Raw genomic sequence first — 16453 nt, 5'->3', positions numbered from 1 at the left:
CTTTTTGTGTTTCAGTTAACATAAGAATAATGTTAATTTTTTGCCCAGAGAGAAGATAGAGACCTCTTGAACAAATATGCTGTGTTCCAGATAGATATCTTCAAAAATTCATCAGGTAGTTCAACACAATGCAGAGAACATGGAAGGTAAGGTAATGCTGGCTGTGAGGAAGAGACTGCCAGGGTTCTTCCCCAAAAAAGGTCTTTTAAACCAAGCAAGCAAAGCTTTACTGGAAACCCAAGTCAAGGCTGGACCGCAGGTAACTCAAAGCAGAACTTGTAAAAGGAACTACAAGAAGGAGCATCCTCCAAGCTTTGCAGCTCAGCTCCGTGGTGGATCTGCTCTCCTGAGGGCTCACTGATCCCTCTTGCTGCTCTCCAGGAAAAACACACATTGCCTGCCTCAAACAGGAGGGTCTTTCTCTCTCTGGTGGACTCCTGGGTCTCCATCACGGAGTGATAAATTACAGCCATGCACACACCCACGCACGGTCTACTGGACTGAATCTGGAGGATTGTATTTCAAGCTTCCATCCAGTTCTAGCTCACTACAACAGTTAGAGACATTTCCTATAGAATCAATGCCCAGATCTCCTTTGATTTCAGTAGGAACTGATCATTTCTCCCCCTTGGTTGCTTAGTCTCTGGTTTCTTGACTTCAGAGAAATGCAGCTTTGGTTCATCAGCTCCTTCCGCCCTTCAGAAGAATTATTTCCTGTACATATGTCATATCTGGAGAATTATTTCCTGTACATATGTCATATCCAGAGAATTATCACGTACATTTAAACCTGTTCTACTTTATTATACATTAATCCTGCCTGTGGTCTCAAGCTTGAGCCACAGCAAGCTGTTTTGGCCTGGAGAAAAAGCGTTTGGAATTCAGTATCTGTGAAGGACACAGCAAGATACTTCCTTGTGTCAGGGTTGTCCCCTGGTGTGGGACTGACACCCAGAGCCACCAGAAGAGAGCCCCAAAGCTTTTCCCACTTCTTCTCTGGCAGAGTGGAAGAGACAGGGTCCTCCTTGTTGGGAGTAAGAGTATTTTACATGGAAATCAGACGTTTTTCTTGCAGGGATGCCCAGGAATTCAAGGGAGATGGCTTAATCCAGCTGCCATAGTATATCCCTACTCCATGCCCATACAACTGTATATGTAAATATATATACATCTCTGATATGCTTCTCACTCTCTGGCTGGGAATATCAAACAGAAGAGCTGATCCTCCTTAAAGAGCATGGCACCCAGATGATCCTCTTGAGGAAATGAATGATGTGAGTATTTTGTGGGATGGAGAGCACAGGCTTTTCCCCCTTGGAACCCCCACTGATGTTCTGACCCTGCTGATGTCCCCAACACCTCAGCTGACCTGGTTTCCTCTCATTTTTGCTGTTGTTGGGGCTGGGATACCAGCACCAATGTGCTGCATCCTCTGGCTCATGAGCAACTCCACCTGCTCAAAAAATCTTTTGTGTTTGTTTAACAGATATTTCCAGATGTTTTTATTTTCTCTAAGTAGAATTTTCAAAATCTTCAGGACGAAATACATGGCAATTTGAGGTGGAGATTCTCTTGTATAAATCAGCTTGGGAGTATAACTAGTGAGGAAAATGCATGATGCAAATCACTGTCTGGGAATGTTTTACATGATGTGAAACCTTCGATTCAGAAAATCAAAAATTATCTCTGTTGCAAACCTAATTTCTCTCTTTCCGGGCCTGAGAAAAGAAGGTGCCCACCAAACAATTCTGACATTCATTTCAGCTCCACAATCCAGTCATTGTGGCAGAAAATAGATCGTACAGGAAAATGTTTCTTCAGAAAAATAGGAGCCTTGCAGGCATAGCCCTGTACAAGCAGCAGCAGCTTAATGGAGTTTAGAGTTAAGGAAAAAGTGCTGTGATTTCACTTTGGACTTACAGGTACTTCAAAATAAAAAACATTTACCATCAGATAAAAGAGTTGGAGATCACCAACACTGGTCAAACTCTGGAATTTTCCTTCTTACTGGAAAAACTTGCTGACTGAGTTCAAATTCTCTGGGTGTCAACCCATGAGCTGTGTCTTCAGGAGGGACAAATTTCCTGCTGGGACAACTCTGAAAGGATTAACATATCTGGTAACAGGCATTGGTTATATTTGTTGGGTCATCTCTTCTCACACTGCTGATCTGTGTGTACCCACAGAGCAGGTTTTAGTAACTAATGGTGGCTGGGGGGAGATGTTGAGATGGTTTGGGGGTGTTAAGGCACAGAGCCCATGTAGGTTTGTCAACACATTGACCTGGTATTGTCCTTCCAGAGCACAAAGCCTCTCCATAGGGTTGGAATTCTGCTTTAATGGAAATGAAGCCCACATGGGGAAAGGCACAGTGGTTTAGGTGTGCAAGACGTGGTGTTTGTTTGCTTGCTGGCATCATTAATTTCATCTGACAGAAATGCCTCATTAAGGGCTGAAAGCCATTGTAACATAAAGCACCGAGGGGTTACAGTGTTCTGGGGATTTATTTAAACCCAAATATTTTCCTGTGTATGTGTATGCAAGTCATTAGTTACTTCTTCAAGTTTACTCAGCTGGTCAGAGGGATGAGGAGAATGTCTGGGTAAGACTTTTTAGGGGTTTTGTTGTTGAGTATCTGGGATTGGTCACGTTAGCGTAATGTTTTCTGTGAGAGAGCTGATTTACAAGGAAAACAGCACACAAAAGCAGGGATAAAGTTTCTGGCAGCTCTCTCCAGAGGAAACAGTTCCCTGATAGAGCCATCACAGCAAGAGCTCCACAGTTAAAAATACCCCAGCTCGCCTCATGTGAAGGGCTGCTTGCCCCTTTGACTTGAGGGACAGACATGCCTGTGTGCTTTGATGGATGAGTAATTATCTTTCCAGGAGCATTGACTGGCCACTTGTTCACTGCCAGAGTAAATCAGGATACAGGGTTGTCCCACGGGGTCATAATTCCAGCTCTGTGACTCCAGCCAGTGTAGTTTGTCACTCAGTGGTTCCTTGTTGGGCTGGATGCCCATGAGATGCCCTCACTGTGCTCCCCCCTGCCCTGGCCACAGGTCAGCACCTGGCAACTCCAGCTGAGACCATTCCCCATCTACAACCTTCTGAATAAAAGGGGGTTTTATTTGAACAGTGGCACAAACTGAAATGCAATAAAATGGGATGCTGGTTAACGAAGCTTCTGAAAATCTTTCAAATATACTGCAGGTAGAGAAACCCGCCGTGTGTCTGAAAATATTAACTAAGTTTAGATTTAAATATGTGTCTACTGACATCAAAATCAAAAAATTCTTGCCCCAAATCCTTACTTAGAGAGAGGAGCCTGTGCTGCTCCTGGAGTGGTGCCAGTCTGCGGGTCAGTGATGATGTACTGGTGTGTTGGGCTCTGGAAGAGAAGTTTGTCTCCCAGCTGAGCTACCTGGAGGTATCTTGGGAGATTGTGGTTTGTCTCTTGCAATGTCTGTTTAACTGTGACAAAATTGTTGGAGGAAGCATGTCAGGTGTATTAGGAAGTAATTCTTCCCTGTGAGGGTGGGGAGGCCCTGGCACAGGTTGCCCAGAGAAGCTGTGGATTCCCGGCCCTGGAAGTGTCCAAGGCCAGGTTGGACAAGGCTTGGAGCAACTTTAAGGACTTTTGCAACACAAACCATCCTGTGATTCCATGTGACAACACATTTCTACGTTGAGAATATAAAACATCCTCTTTTTCAGGTCAGGAATCTTACTTTTCCTAGTTCTCCTTGGCTCTGTACCAAAGCTGTAGGAGGCAGAATTACTTAATATCCATTTAAGATGACCCACAGAATAAGATAATGAGGTGTATCATCTCCTTAGCAGCTGCAGAGTGATTAAAAAGGAAGAAAAAAAGGAGAAGGAACTGCACAAATTTTCTCATGGTACACACAGTTCTATAAAATGATATAAAATAGCAAAAGTGCAATGAACTGCTTGAGGATTGTGTTGCATAGATAGGAATATGTAAAAGAGCTCCTAATTGCAGAAATTTTGGTGTTTTGGTTTTTTTATAAATTGGTCACAGTGCTGTATTTTTAGACTTCACGTTTTAAAATATTTTTATCTTCTACAGTATCTTATGATGACTAGACTTTAGTTAACATATAATTACAGGAGGATACTCATGCAAAAACCTATTGCATGGTGACTGCTCTGAGGTTCTAGAATTACTGCAGGTCTGCAACTGGCTTGAGAAATTGCCAGTAGAAGAGGGCAAAAACCTCTTTGGAAACCTTCCTCTTCTTGCTTGGGCCATCTGCTAATCCACTCTGTAATGTGCTCTTGCAGCTCTTGAAGCTGTGCTTGAAGAATGGGGAGACTTCCATTTCTATTCCTGTTTCTGTGGCTTTTTTAAAACTTTTTGGTCCCTAAAGTGAGCACTTTTTATCCCCTTATATCCCCTTATGGGATGATGTGGGGAAAGTTAATAAAAATCATGGCCAAAGGGTGCTCAGGGGAGTGGTGCCCTGTCTGAATGTGGGCTCATCTTCTGATTACCTGATAAGGGTGTCTAAAAGAAAAGTCTCTAAATTAAATTAATTGTGATATATAACTGTGGCCAGGGAGTTCAACCAAAACCTTCCACTAGCCCAGGTTGCTCCAAGCCCCATCCAACCTGGCCTTGGACACTTCCAGGGATGGGGCAGCCACAGCTTCTCTGGGCAACCTGTGCCAGGGCCTCCCCACCCTCACAGCCAACAATTCCTTCCCAATATCCCATCTAACCCTGCCCTCTGGCACTGGGAAGCCATTCCCCCTTGTCCTGTCCCTCCATCCCTTGTCCAAAGTCCCTCTCCAGCTCTCCTGGAGCCCCTTTAGGCCCTGGAAGGGGCTCTCAGGTCTCCCTGGAGCCTCCTCTTCTCCAGGTGAACATCCCCAGCTCTGCCAGCCTGGCTCCAGAGCAGAGGGGCTCCAACTCACTGTCCACAGGATCATTTAGATTGGAAAAGCCCTCTAAGAGCAGCAGTGCCAAGTCCCCAAGTGCCACATCTACCTGTTTTTTAAATCCCTCCAGGGATGGTGACTCCACCACTGCCCTGGGCAGCTGTGCCAATGCCTGACCACCCTTTCCATGAAGGAACATTTCCTAACAGCCAATCTAAACTTGTCTTCCCCATAATCCCCCCCCAACAGCCGTGTCCTCCACAGCACTGCAGTGATGTCAGGGAAAGGGAGCCACCACTCAGTTCCAGATTTCCAACTTCCAGAGGAATAACCCAGTGCTCAGATATTATATCCACGTTAGTTCTTCGTGACTAATGTTGTTACAATGAATACCAGAGGAATTAGTAATGAGTGCCCACTTACTGTAAAGTGCTGCCAAATCTATACTTAACTTGTAATGCTACTGGGAGCACATATATAATTTTTGTGTTTGTTATTATGTAAAAATATAACTTCGAGGGCTCATTGGCCTAAATTTAATTATGTAATGGCCTAAGTTAAACTGCATGAAGGATGTATAATTATGGGCTGGCTGCTCTATCTAATACTATTAGCTGATGTTACAAACCCAACATTTTACTTGTATTTGTTTTACTTTTGAGAGGTTTCACTTGCTTTGCTTAGGACCCAAAGCAAATGGAAGTTTTGCAACAGAATCTAACAGTCAGAAAAAGGCTTATAATAAAGAAGCTCTGTTTCATTCTTCCTTTCATAAATAACTTGAGATTAAGACCTAATTGATTTCATTCTCCTGTGATGTATACCACAGTAATTTTTAATGATTTCTCTCAAGTTTCCCATTAGGAATATTTATTTTTCTTTAAAAATGCCCCAAAATATGCTGTCCTCCTAATTCACTGTCGCAGTTTTTATGATGATGGATGTTGCATTGTTCTGTGGTTTGCAGAGGGCTAGACAGGAATATTAAAAATATACGACTTCATAATTTTTAGTCTGGGTTGAATACTGTCCTCTTGTGAGACATGTAAAATATTGTGGGCTTTTTTCTTTCTTTTGTTTTCAGGGAGACAGTGAAATTTGAGGCAACAGATCAAAGAGCTCATTCTCAATGTCTAGTCTGAAGGAAAAAGACACAAAACCCACTTACTTAATGGGTTATTTGTTGGATTAAAGGGATTTTAGCACAGGACACCTTCCTGACATGTTTTCAGGAATGTCCTGTCTGATAGAAGGATCCTGCTGGAGAATCATCACTTCTCAGTACTGAAATTAGTAGGAAAGCTTAAAATGTTGTTTCTTCCACCATGGAGGTTTAGGGCTGTGCAGACAAGACAAAGAAAGTTGTTTGTTTATTTATTTATTATTTATTATGGTATTTGGTCATATGTTACTAAAACATAAGAAAGTTTAGCTAGTGTGGTTTTTGACTCTTCCTGGAGGAAGCTTGGAAGAGAAAAATGTTGATGTCTAATTTGGTGTGGGGTAAAACTGGGAATTATAGAATCATGGAGTATCCTGAGTTGGAAGGGACCCACAAGGGTCATCCCCAAGAGTCACACCATGTGCCTGAGAGTATCATCCAAATGCTCCTTGAGCTCTGTCAGCCCTGGTGCTGTGCCCACTGCTCTGGGGAGCCTGTTCAGTGCCAACCACCCTCTGGGGGAAGAACCTTTTCCTAAAATCCAACCTAACTCTCTCCTGACACAGTTCCAGCTGTTCCCTCAGGTCCTGTCACTGGTCACAGAGAGCAGAAATCAGTGCCTTCCACTGCCCCTCGTGAGGATTTTGAAGATCAAAATGAGCTCTGACCTCAGTCTCCTTTTCTCCAGGTTGAACAAATCAAGTGTCCCCAGGTGCTCCTCATATGGCCCCTCCAAAACGTTCCCCATCTTCATGGCTCTCCTTTGGACACTCTGACAGCTTTATATCCTGAGCCCCACATTCCCTGGGATATTGAGGCTGTGGGTCAGGGTCCTGGGGGCTGCAGGGGGTGCTCCCAGGTGGGTTGGGTGTCCCTGGGAAGGCTCAGCTGCCGGTGGGGTCTGTGCTCACGGAGAGCTGGGTGTTTGCATGATTTATGCTGCAGGGAAAGAATGTAAGTGGGGACCTTGCAAGGGTTGGGCTTTTGTGTTTTAACTGCTGATGAACTTAGGGGGTTGCTGTTGTTGTTGTTAAGGTCCTGTATCCTTGAAGTGGTGGGTTTCTTTGTTTGCTCATGCCTGAGCTGCTCTTGGCTTTTTCACCCTTGGCCCTGTTACAGCAGCCTGCAACTGTGTAGTTCCCCTGTAAAGTAGTATAGAGAGCTTAATCAGCATTACAGCACAGCTCACTCCCCTGCTTTGCTACAGCAAAAGGAGCTGTTTTCCAAAATTATATTGCCCGTGGAGCAGCAGGGTGAACTGGGCAGAGAAAACAGGGGTAGAGGAATGTGAGGAGCAAGTAGCACTCCCCATCAGCCCTGCTGTCCTTCTGCCAGGGAGAAATGGTGCTAGCAGGGAGTGTTCTCCAAAGACAGCTTAATGGAAGGGACTTGCTCCCTCTGATTATGTTTTATCCCTGAGACAGAGTAAAAGCCCTGCATCTCATTTTTTAAATGTGTAAAGAAATTCAAGATGGCTTTGATAATTTTACTTCTGCTTGAATTTAATGTTATAGCACTTCATCATTCAAACCAGGTAGGAATTGGTTTAGGTTTTTTCTCTGTTAAAACAAAAAGTTATTGAGAAACATGTCAGTTTTGGGGTTCTGCAATCCATGGTAAAATTAATTCAGTATTATATCCTGTCAATCAGTCATAGTAATTCCAGGTTTTCTACAAGTACAAAGGACCATGATACTTGAAATGGCTCAACAAAACCCCACTTTCCTAAGTGTGCCCCTTGCATTTGTGGAAAAAGGGAGAAACTTTAATAAATCATTGGTTCTCTAAGTCTTAGAATCATGATAGAATGGTTTGGGACCTTTGGAAGAGACCTTAAAGCTCATCTCATTCCACCACCTGCCATGGGCAGGGACACATTCCACTATGCCAGGTTGCTCCAAGTCCCGTCCAGCCTGGTCCTGAACATTTCCAGGGATGGGGCAGCCACAGAAATCACTGAACTGAGCTCTGTTGAATCTCGTGGGGCACTGTTTGGGATCTGGAAGCCCCTTGACAAGGATGAGCAGATGGATCACAGTCAGTGGAGGAGGACCATGAGCCCTGGCTGGAGCCAGGCTTTGCCCCCTACTTGCAGTTCCCAACTGTACTAGCTGACTCAAAGCTTTGGGATGGAAATTCCAGATGAATTCAATATTAAGGGACCTCTAGGACAGAAAAGGGAAATTGTAACCAAAGCAGGGAGTTGCAAGAGGAGTGGAGAGGAAGGGATGAATATATTTACTGGTAACAGAACACCGAGATTGCTGACCTTGCATTGCATTTCATGGGCTTAACAGCTTGGTCCAGACTCACTGTGCTGCTCAGGACAGCACTCCAGCTCCTCAAGGAATGCTGGAGTGCACAGAGGGTGGAAATCTGCCCTCCTAGACTAGGAAATCTATAGAATGCAGCTTCTCTCAAGCATGTGCAGCAAACAGAATTTCTAGGCAGTATTTCATTTCAGTGCAGGGCCCTGGTGGATGCTATTCCGGGGAGCTGCTATTTTGTGTGTGAATGCTGGGACAGAGGTCTGTAGCAGAGCTCTTGTGGCTAAAGGTCAGGCTGTACGATGCTGTATCTATGCCTGGTAATTATAGAGGACTGGAATCTGCCACTGCAGTCACAATTCAGCGGCATCTTGATTGTGCAGAGAGTTAATGAAGTGAGGGAGGACTGGAGACACAAAGTCTCAGCAGCTGGCTGGGGGACACGCAGATTTCAAAGGGAAAAGCTTTTTTGTTTTGTTGTGTTTACTCTAAGAAGGAAAAACTTCAGCCCGGAGGCCCCAAAACTGTAGATCCCTGTAGCTAAGCCCAGACAAGTCTTCCTGCATTTTGGCACATAGGGGAATAAAAAAAAAATAAATCTGGATGATACTCAATGCTGTGATTACAGTGAGGTTTCCTGGATATCCAAAAGGAGATTGCAGCTGATTTGGGAAGATGTGAGAGCATTGTCACAGAGATGTTTTCTGCCCACCAGCACCTCTTATCTTGAAATTGTTTAGCTATCTGAGGTGGCTTATCCTCTTCCGTTAACTGAGGCTGTAACACAGGGATGCAAATCCTGCTCTAACGGGGAAGGACAGCAAGATAGCTTTCCTTTTCCTCCTTTTCCTTTCCCTTTTCTCATACTCCACACCCCATCTCACAAATCCCGTATTTATTTGTCACATTGCTTTCCAGCTAATGTCACAAAAGCACACAGAATCACAGTCTGGAGGTTTTACACTTAATATATTGTCTCTCGGCTCCTTAATTTTTTTTCCCTGTTATCTCCATCAGTCACTGATTCCTCCTCAAAACTCCTTCTTCTTTAGCCAAGGGGAAACTAATGGAAATTGATGTTTCCCTCAGTACATCCTCCTCCTTGCTGGTTTCTGTACTAACCCGTCTGCTAAGCTTGTTTCCAGGTAAGTTATTCCACACTGCTCTCTTCCTTATTGCTCTCTTCTGGATTGACCTTTTCGGTGCCGTGTGAACTAAAGCTCCTGCATGAATTGGTAATTTGATAACCAGAGTCCCAGCCAAGTGCCTGTGTTGTCAGACAGTCAGAGATTAACCGTCCAGAGCCGCGAGTGCCCTTTACATCCAGTCATTTTCACGTGTAAATGCAAACCGAGAGTTGAGCTACTTCGATTTGACCTATTCCAGCGACACAGCGACAAGCCAGAGGCAGGGAGGAGAGCTGGGGAGGAAAGGATTCTGGCCTCGGGAATGACAATGGGTGACGATTAATGCGGGACACATTCCTGAGCAATCTGAGCAATTCTCACCTTCTCCAGGTGAAAAACGCGTGTTAAACATTTCCAAACCACTCCCAAGGGGAAGTGCAGCTGAAAGACACGCCTGAAGTGCGGTCCTGATAGGATCTCAGAGATCCCCGTCACTTCGTTCCTGGGCATTCCTCCAGCCACAGGTGACCCAGAGCCGCGGGGGGAGATGTTTCATCCACAGATCTCAAAGCGCGGAGGTGCCACAGCAGTGGGATCTGTTCTCTTCAAGCTTATCATTTGTGCCTGGCTTGCTTTTCCTGCAGACGCCGAAAGCTGAGTACAAACGGAGCAAATAGTATGTGCCAGCCCCTGTCTGTAGTTACAGAGAAGGAAAAGTGATGTGCTCAGTTTCCCTTTCCCAAGGAGATAAAAATTAAGGAAAAAAAAGACTATTTAGGTTTTCATGTGCTGGTGCATGATTTGGAAAGAAAAGCTACTTGGGGGTGAAGAAAACCTAAATACATGAATTAAGGAAGATAAGGAGGAGAAAAATGGAGGGGAAAAAAAAAACACAAACACATAAAGAAATGGCAGCAAAAGACACAAAGGTGAAAATTACCCCAGAAGCACTGAGACACCTCCACACAACACCTTCCCCCCTCCCTCCATTCCTCTTCCCCTGACAGTGCTGAAGAACAAAGCTGGGAAGGATGGATGGAGGGCCATGGCCCGCGGGAACAACCTGGAGAATCGGGATTGTGGCCCCCTTTGAAGCAGTCACACAACCTGGATGCAATTTTCATTTCCTGCAGGGAAAGGCAGCCTTGTTCTTCTGAAGTGGATAAACCAGGACTCGTAAAACTAATTGTGAGAGGTGGTTTGACATGAAAAATTAAAAATCAAGACTTGGCCTCTCTTGTTTGTGTTTTAGTGAGTCAGGGGCACATCACATTATCTGCCTTTTGCCTGTTTGTTTGGGGTTTTTTTTCCAAGAGAATTTTGAAACAGCTGTGAAATGGTTCTGTTGTTCTCCAGGGCCAGAGGTACCTGTGATTCAGCAGCATTCCTACATGAATGTCATTAATGAAATACTCGGGGCTCTTTTGTGATAAACTACCAATTTATCAACTTCGAGCCCATAAAATTAGTCTGCTGAAATGCAGCAGTTCCTTTCTGGTTACATTTTGGGGGAGGAGAAGGAACTCTGATAATATCTACTTCATTCATGCTAATGAATGACCAAGATATAATTGGCTCCCCATTCTCTGTTATCAAATATTGTTACTCAAATGAAAGTACTACCATTGAAGTGAAAAACCTTGTGGGATTACTAAAACCCTACTTGGAAGTCTTTAGTTCCCTCTGACTGATTTTTTTTCTTTTTTAATGGGGAAAATAGCTTTAAAAGATAAAGATGTCCACATGGCTTTTATGGTGACCTTCCACAAAGGAGTTTTCTGTTTTAATTTTAATGTTTTTAACCAGTGTTCTGTGAGGAGCACATATGTCCTTAATGAGATACTTGATAGAGTTCATTAGTTTATATTTAAGGGATGAAAAGTTACTGAGTGTAACTGTTAAATTGTAATTGATAATGGGTGAGTAGGGAAAATTTAGCATTTGGGTATTTAAAGTTAAGTATAGGATAATTCCCGACTGCTCACCTGGTTGGGGGTTCCTGGGAAGGCACATGATGAGGAAAATGTGAGACTTGTAGATATAATTCGAATTTCAGAGCAGCTGGATGTGAATCCATGGGTTTAGTTTTGGGCAGAGGGGTAAGGGGTGGGAGGTACTTTTTAAGAACTTGATAAGAGCCCTTCCTGCAAATGCTCCATCATCTCAGTTCTTTTCCAGGTTTATTTGTGCTATGACCTGGCAACTACCATTTATCCTAAGATATGACTGTCCCTGGGATGGCTCAGTGATGTTGTTAGGGGCAGGAAGAGGGCACAGTGCAGGACTCCAGTTTGGGAACCACAGCACTTTGTCCCCATGGAGTTTCTGCTGCCTCCTTTATTCTTGGAATTGGCCAAAGGTCCAGTCTGGATCACTGAGAGTAATCACCAGCCCCTGCTCCAGAACAGACCCAAATCTGTGGTTCCAAGCTCCATTTTTTAAGTGGAATTCCATGGCTATTTTGCATGCTGGCCTTCAGACACATATTGGGCCAGCTTTGCCAACTGTTTCATGCACAAGGAACATGGAGCCAATCTGCAGAATTAAGTATCAATATCCAAATGGTGAGATTTGGGAAGAATCTTAATAAATGAAAACTAAAAACTGCACAATAAAAGTCTGTGAGGACCTTCAGGATTAGTTTGTTTTATTTTTTTTTTATTTTTTTTTTCCTGCTCTACAGCAACATGTGGGCATTACATGTGTTTTGGTTGTATGTTAAGGAAGAGATAATCTACATTTGGTTATTCTCCCAGACAGTCAGTAATAATAATTTGAATGAGGAAGATTTTAAAAAATGCATCTGGCAACTCTGTGGGTGTGTTTTGTTGTTTGGTTTCTTGTTGTTTGTTTTGTTGTTTTTTTTTTTCCCTTTTAAACCCCCACAATATAAAATAAGAAACAACTCCAAAATAATTATGAAGCCAATAAATAACAGTGAGTTGTAATGTACGCAGATGACTTTCCAGAGGAGGCAGCCAGGGTTGTGTGTGTAGAAAAAGTGGGGAAACCTTGGGAGCCGGAATGGGGCGGGGGGAACCCCCGAGCCCCCCAGGGCTTGGTTGCGAGGCTCAGCTGTTCCATGGTGAGGAGCCACGGGCAAGGGGGCTCTCCCTGCCAAAACAAGTAAAAAATCAAGATAACAGCCCCAAACCTCTTCAAAAATAACGGGGGGTAAAGAAACCAACTCCTCTTTTTTTTTTTTCCTTTTTTTTTCCCCTAAGAAGCCGAGCCCAGCTCATCAGCAGCTGAGGCAGGAGCAGGAGGGGTTTTGGAGTTAACTGCATGCAGGAAATCTCTCACATCCTGAGTCCCGGCTCGCTCCTCTCTGTAACTGTAAATTATGGGGCTGCTCTCCAGCCCCAGCTGATGAAAGTTTGTCTCCCTCAGTCTGGGCTGAGATGTCAGAGCGCCTCCAGGCCGAGCAGCCGCGCTCCCCCCGTGCGCTGCCCCCGGCCCGGCTGCCCGCGCTGCTGCTGCTGCTGCTCTGCCTGCCCTGCCTGCCCTGCCTGCCCTCGGCATCGCCCCGCGCCCGCGGTAAGTCAGCCCGGCACTCCCGGGGCTTCTCCTCACGGCATTCCCAGCCCCGCGCTCCATTTTAACGGGATAAGGGGATAAGCACGGGGATGGCTTCGGCGCGGCGATTCTTCCCCTCCATCCTCCGCGCTGCGGGACTGGCGGGGGGAGGTCCCGGCCGGGGACACGCGTAACTCCCGCTCCTCTGCGCGGCTTCCCAGCTCTTCCCGGGAAGAGCCCCCGGCATTCCCAGCCCCGCCGGGTGCCTGGCTCCTGCACCCGCAACCCCCGCGTGGTCACATCCCTGGTACCCCCACCCCACCGGGTCCTGTCCCCTGCTCCCCCCAGCTCCGCAGGGTCCCAGCCCTGGCACCCACATACCCCAGCTGTGTATCCCAAACCCCACAGGACCCCAGCTCTGCAACCCCAGACCCCCCAGGGTCTCTGCCTCTGGAATGGAGAGGTGGTCCCGGGGACACCCCGGTGTGTATTGGGGGTGCCCTGTGGGGTCCCAGGGGGAAATTCATCATCCCCCTCTCCCCGACGCGTCCCCCTTCAAACAGCCCCCGGGACTCAGTTCAGGGTCTGGGAGTATTGTCAGAGTTTGGACTCTGTTTCCAGCCGGGAAAAATTGCCTGGAAAAGCCAAATAGTGATGGCAAGGGCGTCCTGGCTGGGGAAAAGTTTTCTCGCCGCTGTGTCCATTCAAAGGAAGCGCAAGGCAGGGATCGGGGAGGATGTTTTGGAGCACGGGCTCTGTGCTATCCGTGTTATAGAAGCCTAGGAAAGTGACTTGTCTCTTCGTACTGCAAGTCTGGGGCTCATTCCGGAATCCCTGGAGGGCCCAGCCCTCTCCTGTTCCTTAAGCAGCAGCTGACAATGCATATTTTATGTGAGAGGAGGGGAGATTGTCCTGTATAAATACGTGTAACAGCGCTGAGGGGTGTGTGTGTCCCTGTGTGTTACTACAAACTCATCCTGGATTTTTTTTTTTTTTCATTGTAACTTTAAACTCTGTAAATGTTTGCTTGTCTGCAAATGTCTTGACAGTGACTTTCACTGGGATTTTGGCTCTGGACTTGCTAAGAGAAAGATGGGAAGACACTTTAGCATATTGAAATCTCAGGGTGGGAAGGACAAGGTGTTGCATTTGATCAAGCACCTGGGATTTATGTTAATGAATTAACAGGAGTTGCAGCTTTGCTTTGCCTTTGGGTGGGGTCTTAATTTCTCCTTGTCAATGCTTCTATTTACACCAAATCAGTGTGTTTGGGATAAAGGCTGCAGAAAATCTCAGGTAAATGAGGAGAAATAGGTCCCCTGGGCCTGTTCCCTTTTCATGGATCGAGAGGGGGTTGCTTTGGGTGGAGGCAGCACATACCCCCCTCCTCTGAGTTTGGGAGCCACTGTGGGTGTTCAGGCCCCTCCATGGTTTGGAGGTGCACTGGGACAGAGGATAAACAATTATATATCCAGGAAAGTTTGAGATAAGATGTTTCAAAGCAGTTACCCTACAATAATTAGAAGGCAAACTTCAGGGGACTTTGCTCTAGCACACAGATGAGTGAAAAGACTCATCAGAGGGGGTGGGAATCCTGTTAGCTGTGGCTTGGGATTCCCTGGGAATCAAGCTGGAGCTCTAAGATTACATTTGCACTGATGAATTAAGCTCTGTATAAAGTTCATGCCAGCTGCTCATGCCTATGGTGCCCATCTCTAGATGTCCAAGCGGTGCCCGATGCCCCTTGCGGCTCAGCTGCATCTTCCCTGCTCCTCTCCTTCCCTTAACATACCCATAACTTGCCCTTTCCCAACTGCAGCCAGCGTGCTCAGCGAGCATCCCCCTCCTTAATTCCACTTTTTCCTGTGGCAGCAGAGAACAGCCTCAGCTTTGCCAGAGCATGTGCTGCTTTCTTGGTCGGGGAGGTGCTGAAAGTTGCAGCCGCGCGTTTCCGCAGCGGCCAAGCCGCCCGGTGACGAAAAGTCCTCTTAGCTGTGCTGGCACGAGCCTCACCAGGCGTTCTGGAGCTCTGCAGCTTCTACCTCAGCTGGCTTTCCTCCTCTGGGCACGGTGGGAGCGAGCTGAGGTGCTGCCAGGACATCCTGGTTTTGACATGAACACGTGCCGAGTGATTAAGACAAATCCGAGTTACGATATGCCTTGAGAGTTGGGTTTGAAATGTGGCAGGAGACGTGCATAGCGTGGGTCTGCCCGGGTAACAGCTCTAATATTAAACAGAAATTGTCAGGTAATGGGCTAGACAGCTTAAAAAAAGTAGCCTTGCTGCTCACTTGTAGTGTATTTTGTTTCCAGTTTTTATGGGTTTACAACTGCCCTTCTAGTTTTCAGTGGTATTCTTGGTTGCTGGCGGAAGGACCTCACGGACAAAAAGGGAAACTAAGTGGGGTACTGGCCCCAAAAAAGCAAAATTAGCTTCGTCATCCTTCTGGAGGGGGATATATAGCAGGATAAGATCTAACCTTGCATACTCAGTCAAATGACTTAAAATCTACACCTGTGTCAGCTGTTTGTGGTCCAGGCCTTCCTGGATCTGCAGGGCAGACAAAGTGATGGTGTGTAAATATAAATTCAAAATTTTGTGTGTGTGTGTAAATCCTTAAATCTCATTCAAATATTGGGTGTTAGCTGAGAAAACAGCAGGAAAATGAATCATAGAATGACAGAATCACAGAATGGTTTGGGTTGGAAGGGACCATAAATTATCATCTTGTTCCAACTCTCTGCCCTGGGCAGGGACACCTTCCACTAGCCCAGGTTGCTGTAAGCTCCATCCAACCTGGCCTTGGACACTTCCAACGATGTGGCAGCCACAGCTTCTCTGGCCATGAAAAAAAATGAAAATCCTGAAACTGCAGCCCAAAATTTTTTACCTTCAATTAAGTAAGTTTTGTGAAAGATTTTAGTTTAGCTACTGGCTGCAACTGCATTGGGTATCATGAGAATCAATAGCAGTGGAAGAAATCTTGCTTTGTCTCCCACTCCAAACCCGTTTTCTGCAGCTCACTGTGTGTTGTAGAGCTCACTTACAAACACTGTCTTCTTTCAAACTGCTCCAGTGCTTGTGGCAGGTATTTCTGGTCTGTGTATAATCACCTCCTTGTCTGATGATTATCCCTATCAGGTCCCCTGCAGACAGCCTGGCGTGAGCTGTCACTGTCCATGGGGCTCCACAGACCCATGCCAAAATCCACCAGCAGAGGATATTATGCCCACTCTTCGAATCATGTTTGCATCATTACCCTCCTGCTCGCTGGGGAGCTCACGGGTTGTTCACTGGGGTTTTGTCAGGTCTCTCATCTCCTGCTTTTGTTGGAATTTTTGGAAAACTCTCCATGATTGACAGTCTGTGTTTTGGGTGGCTTTCATCCTGCTTGCAGCACAGTGGAACTTCTCTAATGACACGTGAGTGACTGCAGTGGATCAGGGCTGTGCATCTGTTACCTCCACCAAAGTTGT

General features: G+C 45.8%; 1 protein-coding gene across 1 annotated transcript in view; it reads left to right on the top strand.

Moving 5' to 3' along the window:
• The first annotated feature begins 12862 nt into the window (after positions 1-12862).
• ADAM12 (ADAM metallopeptidase domain 12) overlaps positions 12863-16453 on the top strand; it is a 178462-nt gene continuing 174871 nt past the window's right edge. Inside the window, exon 1 of the mRNA XM_050305343.1 lies at positions 12863-12997. The gene's annotated coding sequence lies outside the window, so the exon portion shown is untranslated. The remainder of the gene's footprint in view (positions 12998-16453) is intronic.

Source organism: Myiozetetes cayanensis, unplaced genomic scaffold, assembly GCF_022539395.1.
Source record: "Myiozetetes cayanensis isolate MyiCay16 unplaced genomic scaffold, myiCay2020 scf10, whole genome shotgun sequence".
Taxonomy (NCBI): Eukaryota; Metazoa; Chordata; class Aves; order Passeriformes; family Tyrannidae; genus Myiozetetes; species Myiozetetes cayanensis.
This window is presented reverse-complemented; position numbering and strand designations above follow the sequence as displayed.